Source organism: Triturus cristatus, chromosome 7, assembly GCF_964204655.1.
Source record: "Triturus cristatus chromosome 7, aTriCri1.1, whole genome shotgun sequence".
Taxonomy (NCBI): Eukaryota; Metazoa; Chordata; class Amphibia; order Caudata; family Salamandridae; genus Triturus; species Triturus cristatus.
The window spans coordinates 403,061,951-403,086,392 of record NC_140590.1 but is presented as its reverse complement, the minus strand read 5'-3'; the positions used below and the strand labels follow the sequence as shown (position 1 = coordinate 403,086,392).

General features: G+C 46.6%; 1 protein-coding gene across 5 annotated transcripts in view; it reads left to right on the top strand.

Moving 5' to 3' along the window:
- The window catches only part of LOC146809791 (vomeronasal type-2 receptor 26-like), a 230,560-nt gene that overhangs the window by 198,363 nt on the left and 7,755 nt on the right, over positions 1-24,442 (top strand). For 3 of the 5 annotated variants that reach the window (XM_085616649.1, XM_085616650.1, XM_085616651.1), the window contains exon 2: positions 20,638-20,678. The exons of the other annotated variants lie outside the window; for them this stretch is intronic. The gene's annotated coding sequence lies outside the window, so the exon portion shown is untranslated. The remainder of the gene's footprint in view (positions 1-20,637; positions 20,679-24,442) is intronic. 5 annotated transcript variants of the gene reach the window in all.

Below are 24,442 nucleotides of genomic sequence, written 5' to 3'. Positions count from 1 at the left end.
TGTTGTATACAGTTTATCATCTTGTTATCTTCTACACAATCAGTTTTTATCTTTATACAGATTAATAAATAGGATAAAATTGTAAAAATCCCAAATACTGGTGTAACAAATATTAAAAATTTAAATAATTAATATGGAGGTATATGGACCCTGGTGCTTTACTCCTCCTACACTGCATGTGTTACGATCAGTTCTTAAGATAAGCATGTGTGTAAGTCTTCTGTAATGTTCAGACCGCTGGGACTCTTGGAATCTAACTGTTTAATGTACCTTGTTTCTAGCTTACGAAGCTTAGACTCCCTGTCACCACCTCTTCTACTTGCAATGACTGTATCAATCACAAAGTACTTAAAAGAAGAATAGTCACTGTGGTGTCTTTCCTTAAAATGCCTAGCCACGGGATAGGTGTTATCTTGATTGGCTATGGCTCGGAGATGCTGTAAAATACGTTTGTGTGATGCCAATTTTGTACTGCCCATGTACTTAAGTCCACATGGACATATTAAAACGTATACCGCAAATTCGTTTTTGCAAGTGAGTACTTTGTTAATCTGATGTTCCATGCTACTGAAGGCATCTCTATATGTTTTGACATTGATGCCATGTGTGCAGGATTTGCATGTCTTGCATTTGTAGGAGCCGCCATTGGTTTGGAGCCATGATGTTTTTTCGATGACTTCGGGGCTAGTATTAACCAAGCGGTCTTTCATAGATGGTGCTCTACTGAAAGTTAACGATGCTTTGCGGGGTAATGTGGGGCCTATCACAGGGTCATTCAAGATCGTGGACCAGTTTCGATTAATGATTCTGAATATGTCAGAGTGTTGTCTGTTATAGCCCGTGATAATTCTAAAAGGGCAAGGTTGTACGTTCACTTGGTTCACCTCAACTAGAGTGTTTTCAGTTACTGACTCTTCGTCCTGCCTGTATGTGCTGAGGATTTCATGCCTGCTTAATTTCATAGACTTGGTTATGGCATTATCTATGGTTTTTCTTGTGTAACCTCTCTCGAGGAACCTGATTTCTGCTCTCCTGTTGTGCCACCTTTAAGTCCTGTTCATTACTGCACACCTTCCTGAGGCGAAGCATCTCCCCATAGGGAATGCTTGCTATTAAATGGGCTGGGTGTGCACTACCGGCATGTAACATTGTGTTGCCGGAGGTACTCTTTCTGTATAACCTGGTTTCCATCTTATTGTTGCTGATATATACCTCGGTATCCAGAAATGGACCTGTTGACTGGCTCATAGTTACTGTGAATCGTAAATTTAACTCATTGATATTGATGTCAGTCACAACTGCCTCGGCTTGTTCCCTGGTGCCCCTCCATACCACAAAAAGGTCATCGATATATCGCAACCATGTGACAATTTTCTCCTCCCATACTGTTTTGAACTGGACCTCGAGGATCAGTTCTTCCCAGCTGCCCATATGTAAGCAGGCATAGCTTGGGGAAAAACTGGTCCCCATTGCCACACCTTGGAGTTGACGATATAACAGACTGTTGTACATGAAAATATTGTTATTCAGACAATGTTCCAACATTTGCATTATCATTTTATTATGTTCTTTGTACTGTTCCAATCTCTGTGATAGGTAGTATCATGTTGCATTCAATCTGTGCTCATGCTTTATGCTCGTATAGATCGCAGTGGCATCCAATGCCATCATCCAGTAACCATCTTCCCATGCAACTTGTTGGATCTTCTGTAGAAAATCTCCTGTGTCTTGCACATATGTTTCCAAAGCTTTTACATGGGATTGCAAGAAATAGTCAATGTACACGGAAGTTGTTTCTAAAATCCCCCCTCTAGCCGATATAATCGGCCTGCCAGGTGGTTTATCCTTATTTTTGTGGACTTTGGGGATAAAATATAAGGAGGGTGTCACTGGATTATAATTCTTAATGTATTGATATTCATTCTCTGACAGCATATTTCTGCTTCGCCACTTGGCCAATTTCTGATAATATTCTTTGTGTGCCATCTTCATTGATGCCAAATTTATGCGCTCATAGCATTGCCTATCGTTGAGTTGTGAGTAGGACTCTTTGTCGTAATTTGTGCGGGTAAACAACACGATATTTCCACCCTTGTCACTGCCCCTGATGACGATTTCCTTCTCTTTGCTTAGTTTAGTTACTAGAGCCTCATACTGTTGAGGTTTGGTGTAATTCCGTTCAGCAGTTTCGGCTATAACTGTGTCTAAAGTTTCCTATGGGAAATTGATTTTCTGACCTCTCTTTTTCGAATTTCTCAGGAACTACTGAACGGATTTACACCAATCAAAAACAAGGTCTCTTTCTGAACCAAGGGCTACCTTTTTTCCAAATTTGGTGTAATTCCGTTCAGCAGTTCGGGCTGTAGCTGTGTCTAAAGCTTCCTATGGAAATTAACATGGAGAAAACATGTTTTGGGACCCCCCTTCTGTATCGCTCCCCACTTGCCGAATCACCCCGAAGCTTTCAAGATAGGAGCTGACCGGAGCGCCCCACGAGTTTTTGAAAATTTCGCGAAGATTCGGCAACCAGCGCCAAAGTTATTGGGAAAACAAAAAACGCTTTTCCTATGGAAACTAGGTCCTAACTATCACTATCTACGGGCGACCGCAAGTCGATTATATATATATATATATATATATATATATATATATATATATATATATATCCACCACCAGTCCCGCCTCTTAAAAGAACGGGTCCGACACATGCTATTGGACCATTGCAGATAAAATTTATTTGCCACCAGTACAGCAGGTAAGTATTTAAAACACCTGGCAGACGCGTTTCGGCGAATGCCTTAATCATTGCCAGCATTGTGTTTCAAAACAAGTTCATAATGTGCAGGAACTTTGCATACTGTTACATACTTCTTCAATCTCTGTGGAGGGTAAGCGCAGAGAATGCTGGTAACTGGAGTCCCGCAATCCATATTGTCCCACGCACCGTGTGAGTCAACAGTCCCACATCGCGAACTTTGGTTAAGTAACCGGTCCATGCATTCAGTGATGCCCTGGCAGTTGCCAGCATATGAGTCTGCTTATCCACTCCTTGCGGGGACCTTGGCGGCCAACGTCATCTGCAGTTGTCCAAATCAGCAGTAATCTGCTGCTCTCTCCTCATTGTACCAGGAACGTTGTCTTGGGCGAGGGGGCGCCGCTTTTGCGAGTTCCACACAGCACACCACAGAAGTTGTCGACATCAAGCGGAGCACCTGACCGAGAGGCGTGTCGGATGTGCAGCGTCGACTGTTGCACTTAACATCCACCACCAGTCCCGCCTCTTAAAAGAACTGGTCCGACACATGCTATTGGACCATTGCAGATAAGATTTATTTGCCACCAGTACAGCAGGTAAGTATTTAAAACACCTGGCAGACGCGTTTCGGCGAATGCCTTAATCATTGCCAGCATTGTGTTTCAAAACAAGTTCAAAATGTGCAGGAACTTTGCATACTGTTACATACTTCTTCAATCTCTGTGGAGGGTAAGCGCAGAGAATGCTGGTAACTGGAGTCCCGCAATCCATATTGTCCCACGCACCGTGTGAGTCAACAGTCCCACATCGCGAACTTTGGTTAAGTAACCGGTCCGTGCATTCAGTGATGCCCTGGCAGTTGCCAGCATATGAGTCTGCTTATCCACTCCTTGCGGGGACCTTGGCGGCCAACGTCATCTGCAGTTGTCCAAATCAGCAGTAATCTGCTGCTCTCTCCTCATTGTACCAGGAACGTTGTCTTGGGCGAGGGGGCGCCGCTTTTGCGCGTTCCACACAGCACACCACAGAAGTTGTCGACATCAAGCGGAGCACCTGACCGAGAGGCGTGTCGGATGTGCAGCGTCGACTGTTGCACTTAACATCCACCACCAGTCCCGCCTCTTAAAAGAACGGGTCCGACACATGCTATTGGACCATTGCAGATAAAATTTATTTGCCACCAGTACAGCAGGTAAGTATTTAAAAGTATTTTTTTTTTTTATTTTGTGTGTCATGTGTTATGTAAGAATTTATCATAATAACGTTAGCTAACGTCTACTTATCTAAGCATAGGCAAATCTCTGGTAAGTCATAAGCTATGCAGCCCTCCTTACCATTGGTGGCTACCTTCTGACCAGCATTTTTCTTCATTAATTTATCAATGATCTGCCACATGCTTACAAAACATATCAGTTGAACACAGCCATGGCCCGTCTTTATGGGCTATGCCCCCCACCATTTTCCAGACAAGGAGAGTGTCTGTCAGGCTGAACCAAGGGCACCCTGACAGGCAATCTTCTTGGTGAGGTCAGGCAGCCAGGAGCTAAATGCACAGGCTCCTCGCATCCCGAGCTGAAGTTTGCCAGGCTGGGGATTTCACAGCCCTGTGGGCGTGACCTCACCAGCCTGGCAAAAGTACCTCGAGGCCCTCCCCCTGGTGACAAGGGAGAGTGTCAATAATTGCCTCAGACCTGGGCACTTAAGTTTTAAGCCCTGAACTGCCCAGAACTGAGTGTCCATCAGTGATATCTTGTTACAGAGACGGGTCTGATCAGCAGTCTCACTAACCCCATCCTTCTCTGTGACTAGTGAGTGACTGCTGCCTTCTCTCCTTGGCTGACGGAGGCAGCAGTCACAACCGTCTGGGGACCTCTGAGGCTTCCCTGCCGGAGAGCGGCAGTGAAGGTGTATGTTTTGTTTTTGGATGTTTGGAGTATGCATGCATGTATGTATGAATGTATGTATGTATGTGTATTTGAGTGAGTAAGTGAGTGTTGTGAATGGGTGTGTATGCGTGCATGTGAATGCATGGGTGTGAGTGAGTGTGTATGTGTGCGAGTGTTGCCCCCTCCCTAATAAAATTACCATCTGCCACTGATTGATTGTGGCCTAAGCACTTCATTGTCTCGAACATCAGCACTTCTAGGAAGCAACACAATAGCAACATAATTCAGGAATTTGCTACATTTATTGAAATTTTTCCCAGAAATCATAGTCTTCGATTTGTTTCTATTAACATTGATTTGCTTATTATCTGGCTATATTAATATGGTTAATATAGCTGTGTCATCTACTGCTGAGCTGCCCCACAGTTAGAGAACAGTAAAGGGCATTTCTTTAAACCCATATTAAAACAGAATGATACAAGGCCTATAGAAGAGAACTTTGAGCTGTTATATCTGATATCTTATGCTACCTTCACATTATTCTTTTTCTAAAACAAGTAATAAAATACTGGTGTGAGTGTATTTTAGAGCCAAATCAAGTTATCACTACAATCTAAAAAGTGTTTTTCTGTGATTGTCAGGTGTTTGTAGATTGGCCCTCTGCTGACATCTTGTGGCGGACTCCTGCTTGGACCGTCGTCTGCCATTTTGCCGACAGAGCAGAGCGGGAGAGCTGAAGCAGGAGACAGGGGTTGAGAGACGCCGCCGCTGCTGCCGAGAGACGCAGAGAAACGGTGCGGTTGGGGCTGGCCCTGCTCCCGGCTGAACCCAGCCAAGCCCATCCTCGGCCTCAGGCCCCAGTCCTCTGACTTTGGTTTCCCGGTTGGCCCAGGTAGCCTTGCTGGTGGGGCTCGCAGAGGGAAGCGGTGGAGCCGGTGGAGCCAAGCGCGGCTGAGGCTGAAGCTGAGGCTGGGTCCCAGCTGTCTCCTGGGTTTCTCGCTAGCCTTCTGAAGCCACCTGCAGCTTTGTATGGTGCACTGACTGTCCTTTCTACCCAGCTTCCTACCCAGCTTCCCGCTCCCTGTGTGGAGGTGTCAAGTCCCCGCAACACTCACGGTCTGTTTGTGGAGTAATCCCGCAGGGACGACGTGGACAACCCCCTCCGGCTCCCTCTGTCTCCTAGAAAGGGCTGAGTACTTACAAGGCTGAAGAGGGGACTGGGGGAGGCAACCAAAATAAGGTGTAAGCAGCGTAGAAGGATGCTGGGAGAGATCTGCCCTCGGATCCTCTTGGGGTCTCGTGGTGGACACCGCCTAAGGAATGGAACAGATGGGTAGCACACATGAAAGACACAGGTAACAAGGAGAAAAAACACAGAATAGAAGAAAAAGCGCAGTCACCTGAGACGCAGCGCTTATAGAGCGGAGAAGACCAGTTAGCAGTGTTCTGGATCCCCAAAGAAGCAGCGTTGCGAACACCACTGATCCGTGAGTAGCTAAACGGCAATCTCCTGCCCCTGCACAAGCTGCTATGGAAAGGGAAGAGTATGCGCTCCTGCGCTGGATGCCAAAGTACCGGAGTATGCGCTCCTGCGCTGGTTGCCAAAGTACAGGAGTATGCGCTCCTAAGGAAAACAAAAGCGCTTCTGCGCTTTCTGGCCCTGTGGAGAAAAGGATGACTTTGTGCCTTGCACGAGTCGAGGGTGCTCTGTGAGGGCGCTCCTGCGCTCTGGGGAGAAACGAAAGTGAACGCGACCCCGTGTTACACACGGGTCGCGTAAAACCAAGGAAAGCGGGGAACAATAATCAAAAGAAAGCGCTCCTGCGCTTGCGGGGAAACAAATAACAAAGTAGATGCGACTCCGTGCGTTTGCATGAGTCGCGTGTGCCTCTGAAAAGCGCTCCTGCACGTGTGGGGAAACAAGTAACCAAGTAGACGCGACTTTGTGCGTTTGCACGAGTCGCGTGTGCCTCTGAAAAGCGCTCCTGCGCTTGCGGGAAAGTCGGAACAAGCGCATCTCTGTGCCCTTGCACGAGCCACGTATCCAGGTTCTGTAGGCCCCCTTGCGCGGTCCGGAGAAATTCCAGTTGCAGTTAGGGCATTTGCTCCTGCGAAGCTCAGTACGGCAATACGAAGCGCCGATTACGCCGGCTTCGCTTTGGATATAGGTTCTCCCCCGAAAGTGCTGGTCAGCTGTTAGTTCGAGGCAGGTCCCATCTAGGAAGACTAAACGCTGACCTGCTAGCTGATTTCAGCAAAGAGAGCTGGTGCACGCGCGCGCGCACACACACACACAACACCTCGCGCGCCAGCCATACCAGAAACGGGGAGCATGACAGCACCCACCCCTAAAACAGACCCACCCTACCGGATAAACAGGGGTTGCAGGACGTGGTTTCTGACAGTGCCGGGCATGGAAGGCGCGGACTGAGCGGGGTGCATGACGGACATGGGACAGGGGCTCCCAGGATCGCTCTTCCGGACCATATCCACTCCAGTCTACTAGGTAAAAGAGCCTACCCCCAGTCCTGCGAGAATCAAGGATGGCCCGGACCTCGTACTCCTCGTGATCGTCTACAAGAACAGGAGGTAGAGGTGGAGCTATCAGGCAGTCAGGGTGAGCGCAAGAGGGAAACGTGAAAGACATGGTGGACCCTCATCTGGGGAGGTAACGCTAGTCTCATGAAAACTCTGTTAATCACCCGTGCTATGGAATAGGGGCCTACATAACGTGGCAACAGTTTTTTGGGCCCATATTTGTTGAGGTTTTTGATGAACACCCATACCCTGTCCCCCACTTTATATTCAGGTTCTGCTTGCCGGTGTCTGTCTGTGCTTTGTTTGTAGTTCTCTTTGGCCTTGGCTAGCTCAAAACAGGCTTGTTGCCATATGGTGCGGAGCAAGGAGTGGTATGCCTGCATGGTGGGCACGTTGCAGGTTTGGGTCTCTTCCAAAGGAGATGTCCTGGCTCTGAAGACAGAAGAATGGTGACACCCCAGTGGCAGCGTGTTTATTGTTATTGTACGCGTATTCCACCAACCATAGCACTTCTGACCATTCCTTTTCTATGGTGAGCAGCAAGCAGTGGAGGTATTGCTCCATGGAATGGTTGGTCCTTTCCGCCTGCCCGTCTGTTTGGGGGTGGTAGGCGGAGGACAAACGAACCTCCATGTCAAGGATGCTACAGACCTCATTCCAAAACCGGGATATGAACTGAGGTTACCTGTCTGTGATTAGGACGGAAGGAATGCCATGTAATCGGATCACGTTTTGCATGAAGACTGCTGCTAGCTCGGCAGCGGTAGGGAGTTTCTTTAGGGGCACGAAGTGCGACATTTTAGTGAGGTGGTCCACGATGGTGAGGATGGTGGTGTATCCTCTTTTGGTTCTGGGGAGTTCTATGATGAAGTCCATTGAGACTGTGTGCCATGGGCAGGGGGGAACAGGAATCTGGTGCAGCAATCCCACCGTAGGTTGGGTTGAGGTCTTTCCTTGCGCACAAACGGCACATCGGGTGATGTAGGCCTGCGTGACGGAGGCTAGAGTGGGCCACCGGGAGGGCCTCTGTATCAGGTCCCTGGTTTTCTGATACCCGGGGTGACCGGACAAAGGGTGGTCATGGCACATGAACAGCGCCTGTTGTTGGTGACTCACTAACGGTAAGTAATAGCTCTTCCCTTTGAACAGGAATCCGTCCTGTTCGGTCAACCCCTGGATGGCTCCCGTCCAGTCGTTCGGTTTCTTCTGCTCCAAATCCCGGCGTAGCTGAGACAGAAAGGAGGAGGTGATCACTGCTCCCTGGAAGCATCGATCCGGAATGATGGGTACCGGTTCTATAGACGGATTGCTGTCTCCCGTTTCTTCCAGCCTGGACAAGGCGTCGGTCTTGGCGTTCTCCCTTCCGGGTCGGTAGGTGATCCGGAAGTCGTATTCATTGAAGAAAAGGGTCCACCGTAGTTGTCTAGCTGTTAGGGCCCTGGCCGAACGAAGGAACTGTAGGTTTCTGTGGTCGGTAAAGATGGTCACCGTGTGTTTGGCGTCTTTCAAGTAGTGGCGCTATTCCTCAAACGTCGCCTTGGTGGCCAGGAGTTCCTTGTCTGCGATGGAGTAGTTGCATTCTGCTGGCTGTAGCTTCCTGGAATAGTAAGCCACTGGGTGTAGCAGACCTGTTTCGGGATCTCTTTGCGATAACACCCCTCCCAGGGTGTTCTGCGAGGCGTCGGCCTCTACTATGAAGGGTTGGTTGGGATCGGGGTGTTTCAACACAGGTGCTGTGGTGAATCTTGTCTTGAGCTCCTGAAATGCTTTTTCGGCTTTCTCGTCCCACAAGTAACGCGTGCCTTTGCGTAACAAGCAAGTGATGGGGGTGACTATCTTGGAGAACCCTGCGATGAAGCGGTGATATTAGTTTGCAAACCCCAAAAACCTCTGAACTTGTTTTACGGAACCAGGGGACGGCCACTGTACTATGGCTTCCACCTTTCTGAAGGCCATCTCAACGCCGGCTGGTGTTAGGATGTGTCCCAGGAACTCCACGGTGGTGGTGTGAAAAACGCTTATTTCCAACTTGACATATAGACCATGTTGCTGCAATTGCTGGAGAACAGCACGTACGTGCAGTATATGCTCTGCCATGTTCGCTGAATAGATTAATATGTCGTCAATATAGACGATACAGAACCGGTCGATGTACTCCCTTAACACCTCGTCGATAAAAAACTGGAAAGCAACAGGGGCATTGCAGAGCCCGAAAGGCATGACGCGGTATTCGAACAAGCCGTACCTTGTTCTGAAGGCGGCTTTCCACTCGCCTCCCTCTCGGACCCTGACTAGATGGTAGGCCCGCGCAAATCCAGTTTTGTGTAGACAGCCGCGTCTTTCACTTGGTCCAACAAGTCTGAGATCAGTGGTAGAGGGTACCGTTTTTTTATCGTTATGGCGTTCATCGCCCTGAAGTCTATGCATGTTCATAGATCCCCTTCTTTCTTTGCCACGAAGAAGAGAGGGGAAGAGACGGGAGAGCTTGAATGATGGATGAACCCGTTCTGTAGGTATTCGTTGAGATAGCCACAGAGGTGTTAGTTTTTCTTTTCGGTGAGGGAGTAAACACGGCTGCAGGGAAGCGTGGATCCTGGAATGATGTCGATTCTGCAGTCAAAGCTCCGATGTGGGGGTAACGTGTTGGCGCCTTTCTCGTCAAACACTTGGGCCAGATCCTGGTATTCCACAGGAATAACCCCCTGTGTGACCATACCCATCCCATTTAAAGGCAGTGCACAGGCCTGTATCGTTCTGGTGCCGGGTTTCTCGGTGGAGGGGTAGCAAGAAGGAATACAATGAGCTGATGCTAACATCAGCTTCCTGGGCACCCAGTCTATGTGGTGATTGTGTTGTACCAGCCAGGGGATGCCTAGTATCAGTCTGAACTGTGGGGCGTTGATGACGTCGAAGGCGATGTTCTCAGTATTCTTGTTGTCTAGCGTCATTTCCAGGTCCTCGGTTTGATAGCGGATCAGTCCAGAGGTCAGGTCTGTGCCATCCACTGCCTTGACTGTCTCTGGTTTCTTTTTTGCTTTTCTGGACATGCCCAGGCTGGCCATGAATCGGGTGTCTATGAAATTGCCAGTCGCTCCCGAATCGATTAAGACGGTGACGTGCCAGGATAGTCCGGTGGGGGATCACAAGAACACGGGCATGCCCATGTGTCGAGGGTTAACGTGGGAGGCAGGGGTCTGTTTTTTCTCGGTACACCACCCCAGTAGACAGACCCCGTTTGCTACTGGGTTGCCCCGTTTCCCAGCCCGTCTCCTCAGGATATTGGGAGAGCGAAAGGAGTCTTCTCTTTCGGTTTGTGGGGTTTAACCGGACACTCTCTGACGAAATGGCCACTCTTGCCGCAATACAGGCACTGGTTTTGTGTTCGCCTCTTTTCTTTTTCTTCCTTGGTTAGGGGGCCACGGATGCCGCCTATCTGCATGGGCTCTGTGGTATCATGGGTTTTGGTTGCTTCTCTGTATACGGGGAGTCTGGCCTCCCCCCCTTTTCACCTTTCACTCCTACGTTCCTGTAACCAGTAGTTCTGCTTGACTACCATGTCGATGAAGGGGCTGATCTCCTCTGGTGGTTCTGTTATTTGGGAGATGAGGCCCTTCAATTCATCGCACAAGCCTCAGTGAAAAACAGACACCTGTTTGGACTCTGGCCATCGGGCTTCCACTACCAACCGGTTGAACATGATGATGTAGTGTAACAAGTCAGAATTACCCTTCTTTAGGTTCAGTAAATCGTTATCTGCGGCTTGAACTAACCTATGGCACGCAAACATACGCCGCATGGTTTCCTTGAACACCGGAAAACTGTAGAGTAGTGGTTGGTCGTTTTCCACCAAGGGTATGGACCATTGGGCAGCGTCGCCTCCCAGATAGGAGAGGACAAAGGCTACCTTGGAGGCATCTTCGGGGAAGGCAGAAGATCGGTCCATGAAGTGCAGGTGACATTGGTTGAGGAATATGCTATATTTAGAGCTGTCACCATAAAAGCGTTCTGGAGCGGCCAATTGTGCAGGATGCTGGGCTATTATCTGTATGGGCGAAGAAGCAGGAGAGGGAGAGGTCAAGGGACCCCCAGGGTTGAACAGTAGGGTGCCTCAACAATCCTTCCTGCCTTGCCCTGACCGAAGGGGATGGCCCCCAAGGCCCTGTAAGACTTGTGCCCACCTGCCCTTGTAAGGTCGTTATGTCTTGTCGTAAACTACGGTTTTCCGCTTGTATGTTAGCAAGCATGACGGCTATGTCCTGCAGAGTGACATCAGGGTTGTCCATGTCGTCCAGGCGGGATATTCAGCGTGGGCTTCGTATTCTGTCAAGTCCCCAGAACACTCACCGTCTGTTTGTGGAGTAATCCCGCAGGGACGACGTGGACAACCCCCTGCAGCTCCCTACATCTCCTGGAAAGGGCTGAGCACTTACTAGGATGAAGAGGGGACTGGGGGAGGCAACCAAAATAATGTGTAAGCAGCATAGAAGGATGCTGGGAGAGATCTGCCCTCGGATCCTCTTGGGGTCTCGTGGTGGACACCGCCTAAGGAATGGAACAGATGGGTAGCACACACGCCAGACACAGGTAACAAGGAGTAACAACACAGAATTGAAGAAAAAGCATAGTCACCTGAGACGCAGCGCTTATAGAGCGGAGAAGACCAGTTAGCAGTGTTCTGGATCCCCAAAGAAGCAGCGTTGCGAACACCACTGATCCGTGAGTAGCTAAACGGCAATCTCCTGCCTCTGCAAAGGCTGCTTTGGAAAAGGAAGAGTATGCGCTCCTGCGCTGGATGCTAAAGTACCGGAGTATGCGCTCCTGCGCTGGTTGCCAAAGTACAGGAGTATGCACTCCTAAGGAAAACAAAAGCGCTTCTGCGCTTTCTGGCACTGTGGAGCAAAGTATGACTTCGTGCCTTGCACGAGTCGAGGGTGCTCTGTGAGGGCGCTCCTGCGCTCGGGGAAGAAACGAAAGTAAACGCGACCCCGTGTTACACATGGGTCTCGTAAAACCAAGGAAAGCGCTCCTGCACTTGCGGAGAACAATAAACAAAAGAAAGCACTCCTGCGCTTGTGGGGAAACAAGTAACCAAGTAGACGCGACTCCGTGCGTTTGCACGAGCCGCGTATCCAGGTTCTGTAAGCGCCCTTGCACGGTCCGGAGGATTTCCGGTTGCAGTTAGGGCATTCGCACCTGCGAAGCTCAGTACGGCAATACGAAACGCCGATTACGGCGGCTTCGCTTTGGATATAGAACCTCCCCCGGAAGTGCCGGTCAGCTGTTAGTTCGAGGCAGGTCCCGTCTAGGAAGACTAGATGGCCGACCTGCTAGCTGATTTGAACAAAGAGACCTGGTGCGTGCGCGCACACACAACACCTTGCGCGCCAGCCATACCAGAAACGGGGAACATGACAGGAGGTCCTTGCCACGTTTCCTTTTTGCTTCCAATGTTCATGGCCAAGAGCAGCAAGGAATATGACCGCGGGCCGTAGGGTCCAAGAAAAATCATGGCGGTAACAGCGGCGGCCGTGAACTCCGAAGCAAGGAGTAAGGAGCATGTTGCAGGATCAGAACAACTTACAATATACGCCAATAATTTACGTCTCATCCCTCTTGTGAGCTGACTCGTGCCTGGGCGCAAGGAGCAGATCTACAGATGAGGATAGGAAACGAGGATTGGGAGGTGAGCTGAGCTGAGAACCAGAGCTCCCCCCTCCCTTCTCCCTCCTCCCCCCTCTGTCTTGTTTGACCGGCATAGCCCCCAGGACTCAGGTCTCCAGACTGGCATTTCCACTGCAGAAGTCTCCCACTTCATGCTTAGCACTGTGCTCCCATCCAAAGCCCAGCGCAGACAGACTGTCAACATAACTGAAGGCTGCTAAAGTCAAGTCAAACAAGCAGAGTCCATCAGAAGAATTAGAATACTGCCAAGAAATCTAGTTGTTCAGCTGCAGTGTTGGGGGAAAAAGAAATACGTGCGGCCCAGTAGTCAGCTGGTTAGAAAGGATGCGATCGGGTATAGGAAGGCGGAACGTCACAAGCGTAATTAACAGTCGGAAAAAGAAGAACAAGGTTCTTAAAGTACCTACTAACCTACCTACTAACCTACCTAGTAATGTACCTACCAGCAGTTTGGAGAACACAGTAGCAGCAGGCCTAACGGCCAGTGCAGTGATAGAAATGTTGGTAAAATTAAGCAGTGGATCGCCACTCGAGAAAGCACTAAAAACTTGTCATCAACCAAAAATCTATTCTAAATTCTTCTTTGTAAAAGATGCTGGGGCAGTGTTGAATTACGCCAACGAAACACAGCTGGGGCTTCCCTCTCCTCTAAATCCATAAAAATCTATGCTACAAGGAACCAAAGGAATAAGGATAGGAACAGGCACAAAAGGCCTATCACCTAAGCTTGCCCAGGAAAACAACAACGGTTCCCTAGAGGCACTCAGAGTCCCCCTGGAACCAACAATTTCAATTTGGACTGTTCATCAAGTAAAGAAAGAAACAGGGACACAATATTCTGAAGTAACTACACCATCTTCCCGTTCTGATACATCTTTGGAGCAGAAAGTGGTCAACGCCTCGTTAGCTGAACTATTGACAGAACTCGAGGAAGATAGGACTTCCCAAAAGAGTCTTGATGAACTGTCCCCCGCCTATATCAGACTGGACACCAGAACACAGCACCCCAGGGCCCAGAAAAAGACTTAATGGTCATCGCCCCCCCCGATCAAGTCTCGGAAGGACATCAAACAATCTCAACGCCCAAGTGTTTCAACATCAATCCGGAGGAATTTGCAGCCAAACACGAAGAGACCTTTAGCCCTCAAGGGGGGAAAAAATCCTTTCTTACAACGGAAGAATGGGAAAAGCTGGTCACCACATACACCGCGGAAAAAAGTGACAAGTCATACCATAATGAAGGGTCCGCCATAAAAGGCAAAATTAAGGATGTACCAACAGAACAGAATACGCTTTAGGAGTCCCTATTAAACACCACGCAACTCTCTACCATTCGAACAAGATGGACATCCAGCTAACTCTTCTTAATTGCTTAGCAACTAATGTTGCAAGCATTAATAATAATCTCCTGGAATTGAATAATCTGATTAAGAGAGTCCAATCTGAAACAGCAATAAGTCCCCCAAGCTGTGCATGCTATTCAATTATTGACAAAATTGTCACACTTCCGGCAGTAATGGGAGATCTCCTAACTGAAATAAGTAAATAACATCAAAAATAATAATGGAATTCAAAAAGCCGAAACTACAAGAGAAAGAAGAGGGGAAGGCAGCACTCTAGGGAAGGAATCCTATAACAATCCAACCAAAGAGGTATTGAATTACCCCAAATTAATCAAGGGAAGTAAGAACACGACTGCACCGCCCGGCGAAGAATAAAAAGATGAGAAATTCGGACAAGGAAAAACTAGTTAAGCTGTACAACGAGCAACACACTGGCAACAAGGTGTGTAAGCCTACGGAACCAGATCAAATAGAGCTCAAGGCCAATCCTCAAAAAGAAGAGCGGCACTTGGGCAGCCCCATAGAGCCATTAAGTAAGCCCGAAGATGACGACATACAGTTTGTTAAAAAGCAATCATCGAAACAACGGCTTTCTTCCAACCAATGTGCAAGAGCCCAAAGGGGGCTCCAGAAAAAAGCGGCATCAATGTAATGCCAACTCAACAAGAGAGAATAATGGCAACTAATGAACTTTCACCAAGGGGACCTGAAGACGCAGGAGAACCATCCTTATGCGAAAGCAAATCTTCCCAGCGAAAAAGCGAGTTCAAACAGGCAGAGCACCTGTTGGTACCCACCCTAAATAAAGTGGAAACGGGAAAAACGATGATAACTAATCCCAAAGGAGAAGCGGGGAAGAAAGTCTGGATAGATAATAAAATTCAAATAACTAAAAGCCCAACTGGTCAAATCACATTATGTCCGGAAAAGATAAAAAACACAAAAATAAACATGCAGGACCCTATGGCTGAAAAAATACCAAAAGCTCCAAAAGCGCAGGCAGAAGCAACTAATCCTAATCTTAAACTGGAACTCGGGAATGAGGCAGGTGATGAACTCCAGCCACCTAGATACCCGCAAGAGTGGGAAACAGCTAAGAATGGAAACATCCCAGAAAGCTACTAGGCGGAATAACTTAAAAATTATTTTATTTATCCCAGAGTTTAAATCTAAAGGTCTGGGAGACATTCTAAATAGAGGTAACATTCTACGATTCTTAACCTCAATCAACAACCTAGCTGGCATTGTCACTCAAGATCTGGAATCTGTAGAATTTGTATGACTTAATCATTTATCAGAGCAAGAAATGACAAAAACCACTTGGGCTACAGGAGAGACAGTGGAGAAGATTTTGAAAGAGGACTGCCAACTAGAAGCATGGGGGATTCGTATAAAACCACAGTACAATGTTGGCTAACCAGAGCCATTACTTCAAAACCACCAGGAGCACAACGGGAATCCCCTTGAAAGAACTAGGTCCGGGGGACCCACGCAATCTGTGCTAAAAGGTGCTCGGAGCACCTCAGTAGAAGCTAGGGCTAGTGCCAGCCCGCTTATCTGGGATAAACGCGAGAAGTAAATAACAGAAGATTGGAACTGTAGCCAAAACCTTCAACTACAGGCGCCTAGACCCATGACAGACCATGAAACAAGAAAAAGAAGCTCCACGACTAAAAATCTGTTCCTGGAACATTAACGGTCTAGGGTAAAAAATTATGCTTATAGAGCTAATAATGTATTTCCAGCAGTTCGATCTAGTCCTACTTCAAGAAACCTGGACGGCAGAACCATTCCACCTACAAGGCTACAAGTCATATCATTTACCAGCTAGCAGAAGTTCAAAGTACGGTCACCTGAAAGGAGGTCTTACCACGTATGCCTCAATAAAAACCGTAAACTCAGTTAAAGAACTGACGATGAAGTATACATCCAACAACGGTATTAATGCAATTCAGATGGAGATAGCAGGCCCTAAGATAAATGAACAACAGCTGGTATTGGTTAACATCTATATACATCCCAGGGAGAAAGAAATTGGCGCAAAATCTCTAGTGTCAGAATTGATGTGGTTTATGACTGAAGTGATGACACTACATTACATCATCTCAGGAGACTTCAACATGTCCCTTTCCGGGAAAGTCGGTAATGATAATTCGGCAGAAGAACCACTGCTCGAATGGGGTATCTCATCCCAGGAAGAAAGCAAGTGGGGTAAACAAACCAAAGTATCCAAAGACTTACTGATGTAATTAACATGTCTGGGGTTGATAGCATTAAATGGTAGACTCCCGGGTGATTACCCCCAAGCAGCAACCTACCATAATACGGTGGCAAGTTCAGCAGTAGATTACACTTTTATATCGTTACCACTTTTCAAACTAGTAAGTGATTTTAGGATTGGAATAATGGATTGTGGCGATCACCTGCCACAAAAGCTTACACTGGAGATCCAGGGAACAGCACAATCTTTCCGAATAGAAATTCAAAATTTAACAGTAACATCGAACCGTAAGAGAAAAAAATATAAAATAAGGGACCCGGAGAAATTTCTGGAGACTGCAAAAATTTGCTGGGAAGAAAATAAAACGAACAATGGAAATAACATCAAGGCCTGGGAGAAGTTTTTGGAAAGCCTCTGCTTAGCTAATGCTAAATCACACACCGCACTAGCTATATGTGGAATTAAAAATCAACAAGGACTGCCTATTGGGGTCAAGAGCAAACAAAGAAGGTGCCCTTCATCAAACCAAGCCCAGGACCTGAAGCAAATAAAAAGGGAACTAAACAGAGTAATCCGCAAACTGCGTCAGAAAGGTCCCGATATTGTCATACAGACAAAATTGAAGAAGCTAAAGTGTAGAAAGAACAAAATTACTTGGCAAATAAAGTACGAATCTACAGAGGAGATATGGACCAAACTGTTATACGACGCAAAATGTAATAGCGCGAGATTCTGGCACACAGTGAATAACTTAGACAACCCAAGGGCTTATGAAATTAATTCACAGATAACAGAAGAAGACTAGGTAAAGTATCTGTTGCACCATTTTAACAAAGAAACAGACAAAATTACCCAAGACGCCAAGGCCTCCCAGTGTTATTTGCAATCTCAAAAGAACTTAGGCGAGGAGAATCATATACTACACACAATGAAACAGATCAAAAATCGAATTTCAAAAGGCAGGAAAGAGGGTGTCCCGGAGCCCAACGGAATTCCACCAAGTCTATACAAACAGGACCCAGCTTACTGAGCAGAACAACTATGGCCCCTCTTTAAATAAAAACAGCCTAGAAGTGGGAAAGATTCCAGACTCCTGAAAGGGATCTATTATTTCCCCTATTTACAAAAAAGGCAGTAGGGACCAAGCAAAGAATTACAGTCTAATAGCCCTTATTGACATAGACGCCAAATATTTTGCAGGCCTAATATTGAAAGAACTTACCGAATGGGCATCAACGAAAGGGCTAATTCCCATTAACCAGACAGGCTTTCAAAAAAACACAGGGACAGCGACAAACATTCTTGCTCTCTCTCTACTAATAGACGCCACAATAAAAATTAAGAAGCCATTATTTGTTTGTTTTATTGACTACATGTCTGCCTTTGACAGTATTGACAGGGGGAAACTCTGGGCCAAACTATCTGGCTGGAAAATAGGCCCGCAACTTTTGAGCCAGCTAATTGCACTTCATTCCGACACATGGATCCAAATAAAACTAGGATCCGGCAGCAGCCTATCAAGGAAAATAACGACCACCAAGGGACTGAAGCAGGGATGCGTCCTTGCCCCGACCTTGTTCAACCTCTTCCTGTCTGATCTTTCAGCAGAGCTCGATAACTGTATCCACCATGCCCCAAATCTAGGTGGCCTAACAGTGTAAAACTTACTGTATGCGGATGATTTAATACTGATTAGTCGAACTCCAGTCGGCCTTCAACATCTTATAAGCACCACAAGCAGCTTTTCAGATAGAAATGGGCCAGAGATAAACTTGGAGAAGTCAAAAGTGATGATTTTGAACCAAAAGAAAACACGGCAATCTCAATGGGAACTTCGGGGTAAACTGCTGGAGGTGGTTGACGAGTACAAATATCTAGGTATAATTTTTGACAGAAAGGGATCTTTTGGACAACACAAAGCAATGATCAGAGCAAGAGGGACTGCACTGGCCATAGCATTAAAAAGCATTAAGCAAAAAATCACAGGCCCAGATCTAACGCCTCTATTAGAAGTCTTTCGAGCAAAATTGCTTCCAACCATCACTTACGAAAGTGAATGTATGAGAGGAAGGGATGAGACAGTTCTGGACAAAACAGTGTCGAAAACAATTCAAATAATTTTTAACCTCCCTCAGTATATCCCTCCAGTGCAGCTAAGGCTAGAATTTGGCCATCAAAAACAGCAAGTAGCACGTAAGGGTGCTTACAATAAGTGCTGGTACAAAATAAAGGGAGCAGAGAGAGGTTCTATGAGGGTTTTACCGGTAAACCAGCATCTCCCTCCATGGCAACGGTTAGAAACAACTACGAACTGCAGAATTTGTGGCGATTCCAAAGAGGATATTCTCCACTTGCTGTGTAGCTGCAAGGGCCTAGACAAAGAGCGCAAACGGCTATTAAAACCGTTCTGGAACTAGAGAGGGATTCAAACACGCAGGCAAGCATTAAAAGCCTGTTTTGATGGAAGAGACATTCAGCTAGCATGCAAACTGGTCAAATTCATAAACATGGCAAAAGTTATGTTAAACTCAACTGTTATTTAACACACTAAATATACAGGGCCATATTCAAGAGGCAGAAGCTGCATAACCTAAACTGCTACATATTGTTTCTAAATAGATATCATAATCCGATACCCCCCCACTGTTATACTTGAATAGAACGTAGGGCATTGCACACTGGACATAGACTAAGATTGCAACAGTCTAATCAGGAGTTTCGGTTTTTCCGTTATATTCAATTTTATTATAATATAAGAGATTTTATATATTAACCAAACGCTCTTAAAATAATGCTTACTGTAATTGAATGTTGAGGTTTTTTTCTTTTATTGAATGCATTTGTATACGTTGCTCCATTTTAATGCGTTCTTTTGCAAAAGATTTTAATTAATCACGCAATAAAGGTTTCTTACTTACTTAAGTCAAACAAGAATAGTTATAATAACATTTTGTTTTCTGGTGACAGTCCTGACACTAACGTTTTTAGGTTATGTATTAAAGGCCAGATCCAGCATATTTTTGGGGTTTTGGCTAGACAGCGCTAGAGTTGTCTCTTCTGGATATGTTGTATATCCATTGTGGGTTTACAGCCTGCCTGTTGCTTTTCATTTTATGGCTCCATCATCACTCTCCTATTCTTTCTCCCAATTTGTCCATGGCATGCATTTATCAAGCCTCTTTCTGGTATAATAGTCCCGAGAGCTGGGACTAAGTACTATATCAATCCACTGTTTTTACAATGTGTTTTAGGAACTACTTTCTTCTTTTTTAAAAAGCAATTCAATCAGTCCTGTTTTCCCAAGCTACGCTCCATTTTTGTAAACAGGCCTGCAAATCTTGATCTTATCATATCACATTCGCTGAGCATTCACACTAAGATCAAATATCAGACTCTGTGTTACTGAGAGTGCATGTTTATTTTTCTTTCTTTCACTTCAAAGTGCAAGGGTTTTAAATGTCCTGTATTGCTTTTTTAACTTGCATTCAATGGTTTGTAAAAATAATATGGCAATAATACTTGATAACTGTGAATTTAATCAGCCAATGTAAAAGCACATTCTAAATCTAGTAATATTTAAAAAAACATAATTTTACTGCTTCCCCACTGCTTCGTGACTTAGGTCAGTGATATTGTTTGCCTTCAGGCATCATCTAAGTGTTTTTACTCCCAAGCCAGCAGGCTCTTCTGCATCCTTCACAAGGCCCAGCCCACTCCCCTATAGGAGGAGCAGGGCATCATAAACAGCCGGGGTCTCTCCGGCAGCAGTCACAGACCAGGCTGCCAGATCTGCTCCCTGAGCTGCGAGGCTCCTCATTACACTATCACTACCCTGCCCGCCTCCCAGGAAGCAGAGATTGCGGCATTGGTAGGTCTCGCCTGGTGTTGCAGCTTGCATACGCTGCTCGCTCTGCGAGGGCCTTTTGGGATCGATACAGTTTCAGAAGGGGGCTTTAAGCCACGCCCTTCTTTGCAATTGGCTCGCATCATCGTTTATGTTAAACGACGATGCTTGATTGGCAATCGGGCTTTTTGGTTTCCGCCTTGTCCACTTTTAGGACGGCCAATTTCGACAGGTCGACGCCATCTTTGTTCCTATGACGTAGAAGGGTGTGCTTCTACCTTGTTTACAGGATTCTAATTGGTAATTACTTTGGTTTCCGTTCAGTGTTTACTGGCTTGTAATTGGGAATATTTTTGGTTTCCTTTCAGCTGTCAGGAACATTAGCATCGCATAGTGATCGGCACGAAAGGTAGGCTTTTGTGCAGCTGCGTGGATGTTTGCAGTGTGGGTACAGTATTAAGTTAAGAATTTTCGAATCGTAACAAAGAAGTAGTGGTTGTCATGGTGTTTGGGTACAGTTTACTCTTTGGTGAAATTTAATAAAAGGTAATGAAGACTTCAACAGATAACTTTATTTACTTCAGGACGTGTTCCAGATAACCTTCCTACAGTTCACATTGGACAGCATTAATGTATGCCGAACACACGTGCAGCTATTGTAATTAACAAACGCTCGTTTTCACTTGGTAAACTTGAGCAGGTGGATGGATCCGAAAACATCCCCCGGTACATTTCTAGCCATACAATCTTTTACTATTGCAGAGGTTGGTGTCGGAGTTAATCACGACTCGTCCTCCATAGCCACTCCCACCGTTACCAAGCTTGATAATACGTTGCTGCGGCACTGTTAACCATAAACGATGGATTTACACCAGCTTAATGGCATCTTCAGTATAAGCGCCGCATAAGCCTCCAAAAGAACCGTAATGAGTGGCTGCCGTGTGCTTTTCATCTCTAGTTGCGATCTGTGAAAGCAATATAATGGGATTACACAGCAAGAAAATGGGGGCCAAGGCCACTAAAGGAGAGACGAAAAACACAAGGAAAAGGTGATTATACTGCTCTTTTCATCATATATAGACACGCTTTATTTTTACTCTACCGAGAAATCTGGTCTGCGCCAGCATATTTATGTAGCAAAACACACAAGATTATGGACGGAATGTTGCACATTGGCAAAACATTCACCCCCAGTCACAGATCTGGGTTTAATCCATCGTTATTTTGCTCACCACGCCACCCCAGTTGAGACATGGCCATATGCAAATCAGTCTTGACCCTGTGCCTCATGGGAACAGTCCAGCCTGAACTGCCAAGCCATGTCTTCCCTGGACTGGAAACATGCATCCTAGGACCGGTTTCGGGGTTTCACCCCTCTTCAGCCAGGATAGCTTGATTCCAGTGGCATGGAGAGCACAGGACTCACGTCTGAGCATACCCGTCCCACTCGGGGTGGCAAATGCAAAAAGAACAATTGATGGACAGAATGCAGAACAATGTCATACATTCACCCCAGTACAGAGATCTGGGACTAAATCCATCGTTTTTTTGCTCACCATGCCATTCCAGTTTGGACACAGCCATATGCAAATCAGTCTTGACCCTGTGCCCAATGGGAACAGTCCAGCCCGAACTGCCAGGCCAGGTCCTCCCTGGACTGGAAACAAGCATCCTAGGACCGGTTTCACCCCTCTTCAGCCAGGATAGCTTGATTCCAGTGGCATGGAGAGCACGGGACTCACGTCTGAGCATACCCTTCCCACTCAGGGTGACAAATGCAAAAAGAACAATTTATGGACAGAATGCAGAACAATGTCATACATTCACCCCAGTACAGAGATCTGGGCCTAAATCCATCGTTTTTTAGCTCACCATTCCTGTTTGGACACAGTTTGGACACAGCCATATGCAAATCAGTCTTGACCCTGTGCATCTGTGAAACTTGCACCCATCTAGCTCTCTCTCCCACATCCCTCTCTGTATTCCTCCTTTCCTGCTGTTTCCCTCGTGTTAGTTTCCTCCTCTTCCATGTTTGCTGTCTGTGTGCTTCCACTCCTGCCCCTAAGTGTTTATACCCTGTTCCTTTTTCACCTGGTTACTTCTCCCCCCATGATCCTCTCTCTCTCTCCTTTTGTCCCCTTCCGTGTTGCACTCCCCACACACACGCACTTCCTGTTGCTTCCTCCCTTCTGTGTTGACCCTGACCCTTGCTTCCCTTGCTTCCTCTTCTCCCTGTGCTGCTTTACCTACCCCTCAGGTTACTTACTCCTCCCACTCACCCAATGGGTGGGAGGAGTAAACAATAGAGAGACAGTTGTGGATTTCACTCTATAGCATGCTCAGGAAGATAAAAAATGGCAAGCCAGTTAAGACTGCACTGTCCAGCAAAAAGGAGCAACGCTGGCCAAATGCTAGAAAGCTAAGGGAGTGTCTGGATAGCAATGCTCCTATGCACTCAAGAAGAGTTTCACCCACCTCTGAGCCAAACACTATACAGATGAAGTTGACTAGTACGCAAGCCGCTGTGCAACCGCGTGAATGAAAATCTTGAATCCACAACCAAGTGTGCCTTTTCCAGAAAGAAGAGCACGTCACTGCACATTTCTTTACAGCCAACGAAGCCCAGTGGTTGTCACCAATCAGGACATGCAGTATATGCACCTGGTGACACAGTAAAGGGCTTAGTGGTATTGGATCTATAGATAAATATGATTCTAAAATGTTCCTGATTAATGCCAGCAATCTAAGTCATATAACTATCAGCAATGAGCGATGATGTGATGCTGCTTCCAGTGACAATGCTTCCTGCAGTACAGTAGTCGCAATTAGGGGTCATGTACAAATATTACAGTTAATGCTGGATTGTGTAGCAATGGTGTCACCAGTGTTAGCAGTAGTTGTATCCTTTCCACAGGGGAAGCTACTTTGTGTAATCACAGTGTTCGTGGGAGTTCATTCCATCAGATAGCTGCCAAAGAACAATCTGTTGGTCTCTACTTAGGGTCCATATTGAATAAAGCCTTGTAAACGGTCATGCAACAGCTCCATAGGGAAGCACAGTTTTATCTCATGCAGAAAATCTACACATTTGCTCTGCTGCAGTTACTAACGCAAAGCAGCATTTACTTAACAGATGTAAAAACATCTGCATATGTCGCCACTCACTCAGTAACATGAATAAAATATACACATTGACACAGAAGCACCTGAGGTGGTTGCTACATGTGCCTTCGAGGTCTCTTTCACCAGCTGGCCTCAGGTTTGAACTCCAGGAGGCCCACCCAGGCCATCATGGTGGTGATGTCAATAAATATGTATGTCTGAGTGAGTGGGGGTTAGTAACACTAAGAGGCCTATTACGATGTCGGGCGGACTTGTGTTCACCCGACACCATCTCCAAAACTGTACGGACCGACCTCCAGTTGGTGGTCCTGACCGCCTCATTATGATGCAACCTTACATGGTGCGTCGCATTCTGAAATTTCTCTATGGGAGCATGTGTTACAACCGTAAACCAGCTGTAGTACATGCTCCCACAGGGAAATGTGAGGTGGTGTTAATCCCTGCAACTCGTGGAATAAACAGGGTTTTCATGTCGGAAAGGCCATCATGGAAACCTAGCTGGAAACCATGCATCGTAATCCGGACGGCGTAAACATTCGTTCGTTTGGATTATGGTCCAGTTCAGACTGGCCAACAGGCTCCTTGAGCCTGTTGGAAGCAAGCCGGAATGACCGGCCGGTTTCAATTCCGACAGACTGAATCAAAATCAGCCAGTTGGAATTGAAACCGAAGATGTCGGTGATAAGGCCTCCGACCTGTGGTCGGAGGCCTTTCAACCGACATCGTAATAGGCCCTCTATTGTTATAGTTATCTTAGTCTCTAAAAGTCCATTTAGGAATGTGTTGAAGGAAACGAGTATTTTTAGATTAATCCATATAAATATGGTTGGTCCAGACTGATTTGAGACGCATTAGGCCTCGATGTTCCCAGATTCTAAGCACCCTCGCCCCACTAAAGACACCCTCCAACAGCCACACCAGCAAGAAAGCCACCTGGTTCACCGAAGACCTCCAGGCCTCCAAACGAACATGCCGAAAACTGGAGAAGAACTGGCTCCGCGAACGAACACCGGACAGCCATGCAGCCCACAAGAACGCCACACGCAGACA